General features: G+C 39.8%; 1 protein-coding gene across 3 annotated transcripts in view; it reads right to left on the bottom strand.

Annotated features, from left to right (window-relative positions):
• The window catches only part of LOC121930779 (pericentriolar material 1 protein-like), a 70,603-nt gene that overhangs the window by 33,342 nt on the left and 20,476 nt on the right, over window positions 1–16,785 (bottom strand). The window contains exon 1 of one of the 3 annotated variants that reach the window (XM_042467630.1): window positions 1,245–1,370. The exons of the other annotated variants lie outside the window; for them this stretch is intronic. The gene's annotated coding sequence lies outside the window, so the exon portion shown is untranslated. Of the gene's footprint in view, window positions 1–1,244; window positions 1,371–16,785 lie in introns of those variants that run through there. 3 annotated transcript variants of the gene reach the window in all.

The following is a 16,785-nucleotide window of genomic DNA, read 5'->3' as shown; positions in this document are numbered from 1 at the left end:
AGAGAGTATTTATGATTTATTTTTTGGCTTCGGCCGCCCCCAGTGTCTGAGGGACAGCAACCCGGCCCCTGGGGTAAAAAGGTTGCCTACCCCTGCTCTAGTGGAAGGCAAGACTGGAATCTGTCCTGGAAGCACCAATTCCCCCTCTCCCTCTCCATCGCCTTTAGCGTACGACATTAGTCTGCTAGAATATTGGGAAGTAACTTCTGAAAGGAAATGGTTACAGTTAAAGTTTTCCCCAACCAGACAGTTACCATTTTAGTTTCATTTTTTATAACTCTTACCTTATTGTCCAAAAGACACTAAACTGGTTACTATTGCTACTTTTAAAAAATCAGAATGCTACAAATTATTGACCTGGAGTACAAAACATGCTTATAGGGAGAACTACCTCGTGCTATAAAAGTAGCTGAAAACATAGGAACTGATTTCTTCCTTCATGATCCTTTTTACTGCCCCTAAGTTTTATCCTGAATTTTATCCACAGGTCATAACAAATCCTTAATTTTGGCCCCAAAACTGGCCTTGACTAATACATGAGATCAACTTGATAATTTATAAAATAGTTATTACATACACAGTGATTAATACATACATCCTCCCTTCTCTTTCCTTTTATCTTACCTGTTTATTTGTATATCTTCATACATATTGTATATTTTTAGATTTGTATAGTCTGTAATAAGCTGTGCATGTTTAACTATTCATGATTATATAGTATAAATATAATTGTGTTTATTGCACTTAGTGCGCTATATTAACATTTTACCATATGATGTGTGGCATTGCTTGTATTATTATGTTTTGAGTATTTTGAAACGGCCCTTGGGCTATTCAATAAACTTTTGTTTGTTTTTTTTTCTTTTGAGGGAAAATAATTGTTTTGTATCTGTAATTCAGATGGACCATATGTGCTTCTGCTCCTTTACATTCCAGACTCTCATCATCTCAATAAATATTTAAATGAATCAGAATTTAATTAGCTGCAAACTCTGTATACGGAAAGGCTACAGTACTTGGATACTTCAGTGAGTGTTTACGGTATCCAAAAAAAATACAATAGATACACTTAACGTTCATACTTTTCCCACAGTTATATAATATTTCTCAGACTTTTTCCCTAAGGAGAACACAAGAACTTGCATCATAATGGAACAATTTTCAAATTAGTCAAGAACAAATTGCCTTCTTAGAGGATGCAATTTAGTACAAACTTTACTATGGTAAGGACCACACAAACTGACCTCTGCTTTTCTTCTTTGCCACATATGCACTTTGATCTACATTATTGGGACACATGGACAACTCATTGGAACTAGAATCTTGTTCTTCCTCTTCTTCCTCTTCTGCTTGCGACAAGTCCATCAGAAAGATATGCATCTTCCTCACCCCTCATCTTCATCAAGATCACATTGAGTAGACCCTCCCCACGTTTGCCATTGTTCTATAGTAAGTCAATATAAAAAAAAACTCAGTCATGCTCTGCTAGACACACAGTAGTAAATAAGTAGAAAAGTAAGGTCCATACAGAACCAACAGATTTGCATCATACTAGAATCAAGAGTAAATATGTTCTACCTAATTTAATTTTCGTATTAAACCCATAACATACTTTGGCTTATCTGTACAACGTTTTCCAGGTAATATGTAGGATTCAACAGTAAAGAAATGGTACCCGCATTGTAAGTATTTAAATACAATTATGAATGACAGACAAAAAACCCAACCACAGCATCCGGGCACAGAGCCTTGCTGGGCCGAGACCCAAGCCCCATCCCTTGGTGCTGCCATAGCATTTTGCAGTTCACACATGTGTCTTTAGAAAGACACTGCATACTTAAACAATTACTTTCTTAACACCTAACAGCCCTTTTGCTTCAAACCTATTCTAAGATCAGCAGGGCTACTAAATAGATGTTGGTCAGTTCTACTTGTATAAATGAAACCACTTTTGAACAGTGAGTCAAAAGATGGGTGTGGATTAAGTCTTAAGAGTCTTTACTACATGCCTAAAAGTGAATTACAACTAGGAGAAGGACAAAACAATATGCTTTTCTCGATTCTACCCAAACTGATGACTGAATTACTGTGGTTTTGTGTGACCATTTCCATGACCAATGTGGTGCTGGAAGAAAGGAACAGGGTTGTGGCATCGCTTCGGCAGCACATATACTAAAACTTGGAGACGATAGTAGAAGAATTTCGAGCATGGCCCCTGCGCAAGGATGACACGTAAATTCTGTGAACGTTCTTATAAAAAAAAGAAAGAAAGAAAAGAAAAGAAAGGAAAGAAGGAAAGGAAAGGGTATCTCCCCTCTTTTTAAATGTATAGTGGAAAGTCATGTTTACGAGCCGTATACAGTGGACCCTCACTATCCGTCCGGGATCTGTTTCCGGGACACCCCCCATGGATTACCACAAATCCTGAGATGCTCACAGTCCCATTCTTAATGGCGGTGCAGAGCATTTGTTGGGATATGTTGTCCACAGGACAATGTACAATGTGGGTTTTAATAGTAACCAGGCATTAAAGGGTTACTGTGAGCTATAGCGATGGTGAACCTTTTAGAGGCCCAGTGCCCAAACTGCAACCAAAAACCCACTATTTAAAGTGCCATGTCCCTCTGGCTTTCTGGTAACAAACTCTGGCAAACTCTTGTGCTAGGGTGATAGCACACGTCACACAGAGAGGGCTTCTGAGTGCCACCTCTGGCACCATACCATAGGTTCACCATCATTAGGCATTTAAACGGAGAAGTGACATCACGAGACAGTCCAACAATGCTGTAAAGTACTGTAGAATGCTGGCCAGTCTGAAAAGTCGCTCAGGAGGGTGGCTGAATCTCAGAGCCCAGTCCCCAGGCCCAGCATCTGGACAGGTCTCTGGGCCCCAACCAAGCCCATCCTGCTGCTGGCTCCTCCAGCCAGGGGTCTGAGGAATGCTGGCGCCGGACTGGGGCTGGGTCTCAGGCCCCAGAGGTGCCGTCCCTGATGCTGGGCCATGGTGACCGGGGCTCCAAACTCAGTCCCCGGCTCGGCTGACTGGGAGCCCGATCTGCCCCCAAAGCCAAGTCGGGAGGAGAGGGAGGAAGGACGCAGGTAAAGAAAAGAGAGCGGAGGAGAGGGGAGGAAGGCAAGGGACTTTTGTCCCCAACGGCGGAGGGCTTTGTTCTTGCTGTCATTGGGAACAATGCGGCCCTTGCCATCCACGATGCTCAAATATGAATGGCTAGTCGAGATAGGAGGGACCACTGTATAGGCTGTTCTAATTATGGCTATTTTAAAATCTTCTATGCTCCAACCACATTAGAGACAGTTCTATTTACATGAAATCACCAAGTAAAGTACACTTCTTGACGAAAGCAAATAGGGACAGCCGATTCTCCTCCCTCATACACCCGCTTCATGTACAGTACTATAAATAAATAACTTCAAAGGCTCAAAAACCCCAGAACAAAATCTAGGTCACAAGGCTGCAGGAGTACAGTTGCAACCAAAAACCATATTAGAATGAAATTTACATTTCTTTATTTACATAAACAAATATAGTCTTTCCTCCTTACTTTTCTGTTCTGCTTGTTGGGGATGCACTGAGTTTCTGATCCATCACTTTTCACAGAACCAGCACAGCAGATGTGGTATCGGCTAGATCTTGTCTCCTCTTGTGTGCTCAGCCATTAAAGCTTCGAGTTGCTTTCTTCTTGTCGTAATTCCTCTCTATATCTCATGCCTACGCACTCAGTCCAAAGCTGTTAAAAATAAAATATAATAGAAAATTTCTAATGATATCGTATATATTGTTACTTGCATGTCTTTCACATGTTTTAAGTTCAACTACCGGTTTTAGGTACAAAAAGTCTGGCTAGTTAGGCAAGAACAGCTTTTTATGTAAAGTCCATTAAGAGGACAAGGAGCAAGGCAAGACAAGAACCACAAACAATCTTTTTACTATCTTTCTCAGACTCTTTTCTCTTAAACCACTAATTTTTGTCCAATTTATCTTCTCAAGACAATAAATGCTATGAGAATGTTTTGATCTGTATATGTTTTGATGCATAGCAAGACCAATTTTTTGGGGTCCAAAACCACTCCAGTAACTTCAAATTTGAGTGACAAAAGGCGATTAACAGTCATAGACAACGCATACTCCCGCAATGAAGATTGCTTGGAATATAAGACGAAACTTACACTCACAACAAACATTGTATACAGTACCTCGACATCCACGTGTTTTTTTTCTTCTGGCTGACCACAGCATTACTTGCTGCATTTTCATTAGCTGGTGTTGTCAAGCATTTCCTGGACAATTCCAAGCCAAGATGACAGCTAAGAGTGAATGAAATATTAAAATTATGGGATTGAGTATCTAATTAGACTCTTTACAGATTAATAACTGTAGCATCTGGATTGTTACACATCAAAATCAACAGGCAAACTAGAAAACATTGTGTAAAATTTCAGACAATTAAATTTACATGCTTTGAACTACTCATCTAATCATTTATCATCTTAAAGATAAAGTTATTCTCTTTATATTGTGAGCCGCTTGATGTTTAGTCCAGAAAGCAGGATAAAAATAAGTTTTTATTTTTTTTATTTATCTTCCCAAAATACTTTTTTTCTTTATTTTCTCTAATCTTTCAATACAGCTGAATATTCCTTATCAACATCCTTGGGACCAAAATGTGTTTGGAGCTGAGATTTGTTTAATTATTATTATTTTTGGACTATTTTGGTTTTTGGAATCTGAATAGCATTTTACATACTGTATTTGCAGGCTAAGATGTGAGCATCTGTGAAATGATGGCTATTCAAGCAGTGTGGTGCAAATCCTTGGGTGCATCTCCTGCATTTCACAGACCTTCCAATCGCCTCTCCAGTCTTGCGGATCTCTCCAGCCTTACATATACAGTATGCACTGTGCTACCTGTATTCCAAATTCAAGTCTTCAGACGCATATTTGTGCTCAAAAGTTTCAGATTTTGGGAGCATTTCTGATTTCCAGACAAGGGATACTAATCTGTCATATGGGGTACATTTGAAGAATACTTTCATCCATAAAAACCATACTTTCTCCCTGGCTCTTAAATGAGTGTTGAGATATAACGGTCTTGCCATAACCACTATTCTAATTTTATTTCTTTCTTTATTAATTACATCCGCCTTTCTCAAGATGGGATTCAAGAGATTTACAATAATTTATGAACGATTTAAGGCAAAATATTATTGTACAAAAGTTAAAAAATGGTTTAAATAACAAGTCTTTTTAAAATGTGATTTAAAAAAGTTAACCCTTAAACACATTTAAAACATAATTTCTGGAAATATAAAACTATTATAATACAGCACACCACATTTACACAAAGGCACTTAGATTTCAAGGCTGCCTGAACAAAATTAAACTGCATTTAGACTTAACTTTCCCTACCATGTAAAAATCCAAATTGCATCAGTTTCCAGTTGGAACTATCAGCAATTCCCGGCTTCCCAATACGTTAGTACCCAAAACTACACATCATCATGCTACAAGTGAAGTTTTAATTGATGGGAATTTGATTTGCAGTAGGTTATCAATCAGAAGCAGCATCACAATCCTTTAGCCAATGGTTTCCACAATCTGTACCTAACACAATTCTATCCAAGCAATCTCTGAGCCAACTAGTCTCAACCACAGGCTGGATAACTGTTTCCCGGGCTGGCGTGATTCTCTAAGTGAGTAACTGGAAGCATGGATCACTGAAGCTACACGGGCCAAAAATAAAGAATGGGAATAGAACTGTGTATACACATCCCCACCATTATCTGCATGCTAACAGTCAAAGCACATAGCTAACACTCCATTTTTTAAGACAAGTTCTTGGCATGTGTGTCTGGTCAGCATGTGTTTCTGGATTATCTAGATCTAGTTCAATCTCTTTCAGCCTGGTTAGGACAGAGATAGATTTGATCCACATTGGTGGATGACATATACCAGGAACTAACAGTGAGTGTGCCCCGTGTTGGTTCTCCTGTACTTCTGCAGCTTTCGATATCATTTACCATGCGTTACCTTGCTGGGATGGAACGTGGGAGCACTGTTTTACAGTAGCTTAATTCCTTTCTGGAGGGTGAACCCAAATGGTGGCGGGCAATCCCGTTCAAACCCCCTGAACTTATTCCTTCCTAGAGGGGTGACCCAAGGTGTTGTGCTGGAGCACTCCTGTTCATACCTTGCCACTGTCCTGTTGAGTCCCCTAGATTTTGGTTCGACTTCAATTGGTCAGAAGAGCTATATTCTACCCCGTGCGGCTACAGGGAACCACGCAGACTTATTGCAACAGCTCCACTGGCTGCCAGACAGTTTCCAGGCAGACTTCAAAGTGTTGGTGTGTGGCATTAATGCCCTACACGACTCAGGTCTAGGTTTTTGACTATATTTGCCTTGCCCAAACCATCTGAGCTTTAGATGTTCTGGAAGGGCCCTTCTCTGTCCCACCACCCACATAGGTAATCTAGTGGGAACACAGGAAAGAACCTTCAGTGGTTGCCCTATGCTCTGGAAACTCTCTTCCCCAAAAGGTAACTGGCACTCTCCCTACATGCTTTTCATAGGCAAGCAAAGACTTTTCTATCCACCAGGCATATATCAGGTCCTTTTTACACAATACGCTGGATATTGTTAATTGTTGTGCTGCTGGGTGTGTTATTATACTAGTTTAACCTCATTATAATGTTCTCTGAGTTCCTGTTTTAACTCTTGTATCATGTGTATTTTTTAAAATTATAGTTGTTAAACTGCTTTCAGTCTCATCTGGGGGAAAGCAGGAGAAAAAATATGATTAAAAACAATATCAAGAAGTGTATGTCCCAGCTTGCTTCAACTTGAATTGCCGCGTAAAATAATGATCAAGCAGGGCAACTAAACATCACTGTTAATATTTGTCCATTATACTAATAAAATATCTGCCTACTTGAAAATTGGACCAGCCTTCTGCAACACTGGTTTTTTCTTGAATCTTTATTAATTCTTTTTTCATCTTGGAGTGTTCATTCTCTTTGCTGTTGCTGACGTTGCTTCATAAATTTCTCCCTGTCATAAGAAAGTCTCTTATTTATTATCTTCTGGAACCAAAGTTGCACAAGGAAAAAAAACAACAAACGTAGACACTCGAATTTAAATTCATACCCATGTAATGTTAAAGGGCCCAAACAGGAGCATCTGTTCAAGAGCACCTATGCTTACTGCGATCAGCATTGAAGTCCTCAGGACATTGCATTTCAAAGATCAATTTAGGTGGCGGAAGATTAAGTGTATATAGATATAGTACAGGGTTCCATGAATGTATCACTAAATTGAATAAACCAGGGTTAAAGAGGAGCAGAAAGATGCAATTACTGTGTTGCTATGTAGGACAGTGGTGTATACTCCTGGTCCCATTTAACATCACCCCCAACCCCCCCCCCCCCCCCCCCACCTCAGCACGTCAAGTAGTCCTCGCGAAATCTTGAAACCAGTTTCACAAAACTGCTTACATCTCTACCTTTAACTTCCCAAAAGTTTTTGGAAAGTAGTCATACCTTGCTTGTTTCATTCAGGAACCACCCAGCCTTCTCTGACTTGTTTACAACCTGCTCGAATGGTTTAATTTGGCTTGCTTTCTGTTCTTTTGTCTCTCTCACGACAAAAGTAACTGGATCTACAGTATCACCTGTCCTGCAAGCCTACTGGTTCTTCACCACTTCATCATCCTACAAAAGAAAAGCAGTTGTTTTCATGTGTGGTTTTATCAAATAATACATTTACTAGTACAATTGGTGGCAAGACCCTTACTGGCACACCTGTTTGCTTAACAAAACATCAATAGAATTATAATGATCGTGTTAGCTAGGATATGCGTAGTGGGTTCCCAAATGTCTCCGGATGGACGAGATCGAAGAGACAAATATATTGGCTCTATAGGAGACAACATACACAAGCAATTGAAGAATCTTATCGAGTCTATTTAAATGATCATACCTTCACTGAAATAATTCTAGATAGATCCAATTCTAGGAGGTAATATAACAAACTAGACCAATGAGGAAATAGAAATAGTAAAAGGAGTTCTCATATTCATGTGACTCAAATAATTGATAGAAACTGGGGGACTGGCAGCCAGAAAATCCAGAAGATGTGGGGAGAGGTGCAGCTATGAAAAAGAACTAGAAAAAGGATCCTAAAATGCAAAGAAGAATATACAAACTCAGCACAAAAGGTTAGACTATACATCACACCTTGTAATTCCCCCATTACAATGTATGGGATGTGAGAGGCTGGACAGTTTAAAAACGAAGATGAGGAAGAGAAAATCAATTACCTTTGAGATGTGGTGCTTGGAGCGAAATGTGCAAAGGATCCCATGGACAGCCATCAAAAGACAAGTGCAGAAATTCTACCTGGGAAGCCCACAGTTGGCAAAACTGAGGTCTGTCTTTGGGGCCACATCATGCAGAAGGGAAGACTCACTGGAGAAGAAACAATAGATGCAAAGAAAGGTGGAGGGGAAGTAGAAAGAGAGGCAGGCTACATAATCGGAAGTGGAATGGACTCTATTAAAGAAATTGTGAGTATGGGTTTGTCAACAGTTGTGGGCCAAAAGCCGTAGAGAGTCTTTGGAGAGTGTCGCATCAGAAGAGTTTTAACATGTGGCCGCAGCATCAACCATGAAGGCAGTTAACACCAACAACACAAATGGGAACCTTTTTACACTACACATACTAATGATACACAGTGCGCCTGAGCCATACGTGGCTTTCTAGGTCTATTATGAAAGCCACACAAACGGAAGGCAGGTAAATGCATATCTGGTAACACATGGTGCGGTGCGCCGCCATGCAACAAGCCCCATTGTTTTTACATTGGGGCTGCGAGCAGTACGCGCGTAAGGGAAGGGGTGACGTGTCATATAGACCCACAAATTCTGCTCTCTCGTGTTTGGTGTTGTGTGTGGGGTGTTGTTGTGTGTGTTGGAGGGGATATGATACTGAATATCACTGTTTGGGACCACTAGGGTATGCCACAGATGAAGTGCCCAAGTGATTTTGACAGACAGACTAGTAACCATTGACCATTTCAAGTTCCTTTCTCATAAAAGTCAGTTGTGCTTTTTGAATTTTGTTAGGTTCATATCTTCAAACATCATATTTTTAATTGCCTTTTCAAAAACGAGGGGGATTTTCTTGAGCTACCAGTCAATTTAATTATCATACAGTCACTGTTAAATATCATTTTGATTTAATTTTAAAAACCAGAAGGTCAATGTACTCCTCAGTATGTTTCTCAGCTGGGAAAGCATTTCAACATATAACAACAGAAAGCTAATCGTAAACACATAATGGATTGATATCATGTCTGAATTTTCAAAAGAAAACACAAAACAACAATTACCTCATCTTTAACGTAAATGAATAGGCATCATCATGTAAGATGAAAACATACCTGTACCATAGCAACTACCGATTTGCAGCTGGTCCTTCAGTGTTTGCTTCTGCTTGTGCTCGATAAGTCTGTGTAATCTTTTGCTCACAATTCAGCTTCAGAACAGTTGTGCACTCATTCCAGGGAGATACGGCTTCTATGGACTGGGGATAAGGAAGCCTTCACTGGCTGCTATCCAGCTTCAGGCCACCAATGTCATTACATTCCTCACCTTGTGGGTATAACACCCCCATTCTACTACTACTCATCCTTTCTGGCTCGATTATAATGCAGTCTTACAAGGGAAAAAAATAAACATGACTAATTAAGTTATAGGCAAGGCGGCACACACACACCACACACGACCCACAACCACACACACACACATATGAATATATAGAGTATTATAATATATCATACGGAGAGCGAGAGGAGATGAGAGAGAGAGAGAGATTTGTTCAGTCCACAATATTGACCTAAACAACCCTGGGTAGACGTATTCATGGTGGGTCAATGTAAATTACTCTGTCACTTAAAACTTTGATCAAAAACAGGACATCATCCCCTGGAGAAAGTTGTGACAGCTTAATCCCTCCTTGGAGCCACCTACCAAAAGCAGAGACTTGCTTTTTACTCTCTCATCCTCCATCCGAGCTTTTAGGTGTGAGCACAAAAAGCAAAAGGAAAAAAGAAAGAAAAAACAGAAGTTACTGCCTTGCCAGCTAATTTTGTAACTATTCGTTGGCCAATTGCTTTTCTCTTTGACTTCATCCTTTACATCCTTTGGGGTTACATGCCTTGCCAAATTGTTACACCTCAACCTTATCCATGAGTCATATCAAAATCTTCGATAAGTTTGGCCTCAAAAACATGTCTCGCGATTTATACATTGCAGATTTTGAACTTATAGCCCTTGTGAATATATCTTGGTGATCTATTTTAGTGCAATGTACAGATTTGTAGGAGTCTTCATTACCGGGACCCATATTTGAAATATGCCTACTTGCTTAGTGAGATGCTTGTATATAATACTGCAGAGATAGCAAAGCACCTGGCTTAAAAGATGCGCAACTGCTTGGCCTTCTCTCGATAGCATATGTCTCTTTGACTTGGATAATACGCCCCCCCCCACCCCAATTTAACATACATCTTCATTGCAGCACTGAATCTATCCTGATCACTGTCTGAGGGTAACCCATGGCTTTGACCTGGTTTAATACCTTGTTTAATGAAGTAGGCACCTAGGAAATACTGAGGGATGCTCCCTAGAAGCCAAAGTTGGCAAAACTGAGGGTTGGTCGTACTTCGGACATATCCATGGCGAATGGGAGGACTCACTGGAACCGACCCAATAATGCACAAGTATGACAAGAAAAGTGGAAGGAATGTCAGAAAGAGAGGAAGGGCCAACATGGCCTAGATGGATGGACCTTGCTATTAAAAGAGAATGCTTAGGAAAGATTTCCTAGACCAGTCTGTTCCCCCAATGATTTTTATAAATCTACATGAAAACCACTGGGAGAGATCATCTGGATTGGAAGGAAGTCAAGAGTGTCTAATCAGTATGCTGCGATGACACAAAACAGTCTCAGCCAAAGGACCAATCTGTTTCCTCTGCCAATGAATGCCTTACAGAGGAGTACACTGACTAGATGAATGACAAAACAAATGTGCAAACTGAATCTTAGACACAGGTGTCCTAATCAGGGTCTGTAAGTATGTCACACAATTCTGGATGAGCATTACACTCCCCCTAAAAGAACTATCTCTTCACAACTGTGGGAGTAGTACTTCTGGAACTAATTGTCTCCACATGATCGGCTCCAGAAAGATTTGCAATGGTGGAAAGTGGCTTTTATTATCAGCTTCGAATGATATGAGGCCAATTTGCAACCCTTCCTAGAATTGGAAGACCCTAAAGGTGGTAGTGGCATATGCTAGGTATATCCATCAAGACTGGGACTTCAGCAATGAACTGGGCTACCTTTCTTACCAAGTTCAGGTAAACTGTCCAATTGTCAATTCAAACATACAGCAGCCAAACCTTGGACCACTGTTGATAACATCGAGGAGTTTGCATATCACATCAATATTAAATCAACTTCACGGTGCTGCCCAGGTTAGTTTTTCAAGCAAAGTCCAAAGTTGTTAGTTAACAGTTAACTTGCTTTCTGGAAATTTAAAACAGTGGTTGCAAGAACTTCGCTCTCTTTGGCAGCGTTACAGCAGTCCATTTTAAAATAATACTGAATTAAATAATGAAAATGAATAATAATCATAATAATAATAACTAATAATAATAATAATAATGTTTTATTTATTATACTCGCTTTGTTCCCGAAAGTTAGCATTCAAACAGCCGTTGTACAACACGTCATGAATTTTAAATTGTTTCTCTTTTAACATGTTATGGTTCTGGATGATTTTTCATTGAGGATTATTTTTTGGGAGATGGTTAGCTTAGACTCCTATGTTTAGCTGATGTTTAATTCACTTGATTGTTTAACATGGCATTCATGGTATTTACGTTCTACTATTACATAGTTTAAACTCTACTGTTGTATCTTGCCTCGAGCCCTTAGAGGGCGATGGATACGAACCATACAACACATGTATATTCATCACTACATCGCTCACTCTGCCTGGAACCTTGGGAAGCCATTGTTCCATTTTGACGTTTACACATCTACCTGGGTTATACGCGAGTCCAATGGTACCCCTCAGTTCAACCTGCAATGCCTCCGAACCCTTTCTATTTTTGGGTTTTTTCTGTTTTTCTAATCTAGGCAAACATCCTTTATCACAGCTACGGTGTGTGCACGGTCTATGCCTGTCAAGTGGCCCCATCAACCCGTATGGGAACCCCACCCTTCACTATGCCATAGGGGGTTTCTTAGGTAAAAACCCAAACTACCTCAGACGGTGGATTTTGCCACGTTCACTTCCTGCTAGAAAAAAATCATAGCCATACATTAGCCCTGGTATTTAATTGGCAAGGCCTCGCATCTCACAACGTACTACGCTAGACTCTGACCCCTGTTATCTTCCATTTAACATCATAGAGTAATATTATAACATTATTATGGAAAGTTCTTTTTAAACCCACCCACCACCTCCATCCCTCAAACGGAATCGAGGCGGTATGATAAATAAATAAATCATATATTATTAGTATTATTATTAGTATTATTACAGTCGGCCCTGTCTTCATACATGGATATTTTTATACCACGGATTCAAGCATACACGGTTTTGAAAATGTTCAAACAAAAGGTCTATAAATTTTATAATATTGCAAAATGCTGTGATTTTCCCATTTTTTATAAGGCGACACACATTTGGTATGCCATTATTATTTAATGGGACTTTGAGCATAACAATGGATTCTGTTATATCATGGGGGATCTGTGGCAACCAAAACCCAGCCGTTTATAACACAGGGTCCACTGTAATTGTGTTTAATCAGCACTATTCTAACACTGAAACTGAAGTCGTAAATGGTGGTTTTTCTGGACATAACACTCCTAAAGTATTCTAAGAATTTCAATCTCATTGTTCCTGGACCCTGATACCACGACTTCTGCCTGATAAACAATTTATGCGTATCATATTCACAGATTCAACAGGTTTTATAAAAAGCACACACAAAAAAGATGTGATGTGCTTGCACATAAGTGATATAACTTTTTTCTGTCCATACCACACTTGTCACTAAAAACGATACCTTAGTGTTGAGTGGCATATTCAGCATCCTTACATTAGGCAGAATCGTTGTTGGTTTTAATTTCGACCATGTTTTGGTATAAGATGAACTTCCATTTTCTGTTATTCAGTTCACACACTGCACATTAGGACTGTTACAATTTATTTCACTCCAAGTTATCTAATGCCCTGTGGATTTCTCGAGGAAGGAAAAAAGAATATTAAACTATCATGTCAGTTTAATCTTATTTCATCTCCCACAACGTTGGACCGAAAAAATACAAACCAAAACTTGCATAAACAAAAAAAAAATATGACAGCACATACATATAAACTATACAGTGGTGGCCCTTGCTTTACGTGGGGGATCCGATTGCCTGGACCAACCACCACCCGCGTATACAAGGGCCAAAATGGTAATCGTTATGCTGCAACGTCCCTATTATATCCATGGGGCTGTACGCTCGCCCTGGCAGCCATGTGCAACATTGCACGGGCCTGCATTGGGCTCATGTAATGGGGGCTGTGTGCACACATGCTGCACATTTTCTCTTATTAATCCTAGTGCAGCTTCAGCATAAGCTGGAAAGCCCACACTATACACGCAGCCGCCATATGGCATGAGGCCTCACTGTCATATGGTTCCTTCTAATACAGTCTTTATACTATTGCCTGCCCAAAACACCAACAATGTGTAATATGATTGAAAGGACAGGAAAATGAAATTGAGAAATTCTAGGTCCTGGGAAGTTATATCCATACACTACCAAAGCAGATAAAAATTTCTCATAAGCATTACACACAACAACAATGCTTAAAATGTTAGGGTATTTATCTGGGGAGAGGAATCTTTGGACTGGGACAAAAGTAGCTTGATATCCATTACACTACCGGAAAAAAAAGGAAGAACGCACGAAATAGAATTTGGAAAAAAAAAAAAAAAGAATATAACGCATTACAAACCAAGCAAACAATTATTAAAATGTTAGGTATTTATCTGGGGAGCGAGCAATATTGTGGTCACAAAGTCTTGATTTGTCCATCTATGTGAAATATATCTTTCTAATTTGCAATTCCTGCCAGATGCAGAAGAGAAATGGTCCATTAGAAAATTCCATACTGCTTTTGCAAAAGAGTGAATCACCTCTACGTTGAAGGCTCCTATTCTCCTGGCGTGAAATATGTTCCCACAGAGAAAAAATCTGCTGTCACATTTGATTAAAACCCCGCAGACAGGCTGCCATCAATGACTGCAGCATGTTTTTTTTGACCCACTGTCAACATTTCTGTTGATTGAGGCTCTTACCAATCTCTGTAAATGTTGAAACCTGCCTGGTTGCACAGATACAGACTTTAGTCACATACTGTGCTTTTCCAAAAAGTCCAAGAAGACATGCAGCAATGCCAGCCCTTGCGCTTTCCATCTCCAGACAGACCAATATGCTGCACTCTCTCTCCCACACTGATCCATTGGCCGCTGGTGTATAACAGTCTCAGGCCAATGGCCCCCCTCAACCTTAGTGACTGGTGTCCCTATGTTAATACTACCTTTTCTGAACGTTTTCACTAGCTAGGTAGGAACTCTTTTTGTAGAAGGCTACTCCAGTCCTGTCTCCTTGAAAACTCCCCAAAACTGCCTTACTAGCAGCATTGGTGTTTGGAAGAATGACCCAAACCTCACTTCGGTCTGATCACCTGGCATGTCTGGTGGCTAAGAAGCCCATTAACAATTGTGTCCCCATTACTGGCTGGTTCCATTTCTTAAGGCTTATGGTCGGAGTTCCATTTCCTTAGGCTATTTCTGATTCCATCCTGCTCTATTCTGGCCATATACTTAGTTTCTAGTTAACTGAGAGAAAATAAGGCTGTAATGCCTGATCAGCTGTTGGCAAAGGCAGGAAACGTAAAAAACTGAGTGGGAGAGGGTTTGGAAATTCAACAGTAATATAAGGGTGTTATCACTGTTATGCCAACCTTGACCGGCCAGGCATCCTCAAAATTACAAGCCCCACCACCCCCCCCCCCCCAAAACCTTCATTAACTGGTTGGATTCCAAACCCTGCTCCCCTCAGACTATGTTAGGAACTATGCTGCCACCTCCTGCAGGAAAAAACTAGTCAGTACTGTATTTGCTCGACCCTACAAAGCTCTACTAACCCCATTTAATGAGATATTGTAACCCCGCTGTATCTGTGGGGGGTTGGTATCAGTGACCCTGTTAGGGTATGATACAAAAAAAATGTCGGGTGGCTTCAAGTCCCATATTTAAGTAAATGGTGTGGCTAGGTTAATGTAGCATGCTTCCTATGTTTCACATTACTGCCATTTAATCAATACGTTGGGATGAATTGAACATATGGATTGGAGCCAGCAAATTCAGAGGGCCCACTGTAAACTTTAGTGTTCCTAGAGATATAACTTGGAAGCAGGCAGCGGACAATCTGCTCTGTACATAGAAAGGAATAAGCAACAAAGTTATTTTTGGAGACAATAGTCTTGAAAAATGGGCATTTTGCAGCTATACCACATTGAAATTCACAGCTATATTCAAAGATAAAAGAGAAGAGTAAAATAAATCAAAGTACTGATGGAGAATGCCAATAGTTTTTTTCAGGATGATTAGATTCCAAGACATCCTCGAAGATCTTAACTAATCAAGACAAAGAAGCAAAATCAAAGACAGACATGCTTCCTTTTCCTCAGTAGTTTCTCTCAAGGTATATACTGCAGATGTCAGGTTATTTCTATATAAAATCAAATAGTTATAACGGATGATTAGAATATCTAATATTATAATGATTTGTTTTCGTTACCAATTGTATCATCATCTATTTTAATAGAAAAATGTTAATAAATTAACCAACCTAATTTGGTGAAACAGGCTGTTGGATTCTCTAGGTCAGGAATCACACTCTGATAACCTCTGTCTCCTACTTACCCCTGTGTCAATGATTCTCATTAACCAGCATCTGGTCTTTATCAATCTGAGGTATGTTTCATATTAAGGTGGGACTAACTCCACGCAATTCATTCAGTCTCTTCCGAATTTCGCATTCAACTTCCTACACATGAAAAATATTTTAAAGTGACAGCATTTTGTCAGTCGAGAATCTGAAACTGTGACTGTAAGAATCTTGCTTAAAATTTTTCTGTCTGTAAACTGTAAAAGAAATGGCAATCCTGGGGTCAGTAAGAAGGTTGGATGTTTTCCTCAGAAATAATGAGTTTTGAGTCAAAAATTGATAAATCGACCAGGTTTTTATGGGATACCATACTGGAAAAACTTGGGGTCAAAAGAGGAAAGGCATTGACAAAAAACAACAACACCAGGTAAATTACTAAAAAACCTATGATTGTCTTGCTGGCTTCACAATAAGCATAAGCAGGCTCAGCATTGGGGTGTTTTATTAACACAAGGCCAGTTGTTAAAGCTATACCATTTCAAAACATCTGAGTAGTTTCTTTCGCGTAATCTGACCACTACTGCTTAAGCATGAACCTGAGTATGTTAACAGCTACTGGTATTCAGATTTGCTTCACGATCTGACACCTGCTGCACCTTTACACAATCCTGTAAATGTGTGTGTGTGTGTGTGTGTGTGTGTGTGTGTGTGTGTGTGTGTGTATATATATATATATATATATAT

This window comes from Sceloporus undulatus, chromosome 5 (genome assembly GCF_019175285.1).
Source record: "Sceloporus undulatus isolate JIND9_A2432 ecotype Alabama chromosome 5, SceUnd_v1.1, whole genome shotgun sequence".
Taxonomy (NCBI): Eukaryota; Metazoa; Chordata; class Lepidosauria; order Squamata; family Phrynosomatidae; genus Sceloporus; species Sceloporus undulatus.
This window is presented reverse-complemented; position numbering and strand designations above follow the sequence as displayed.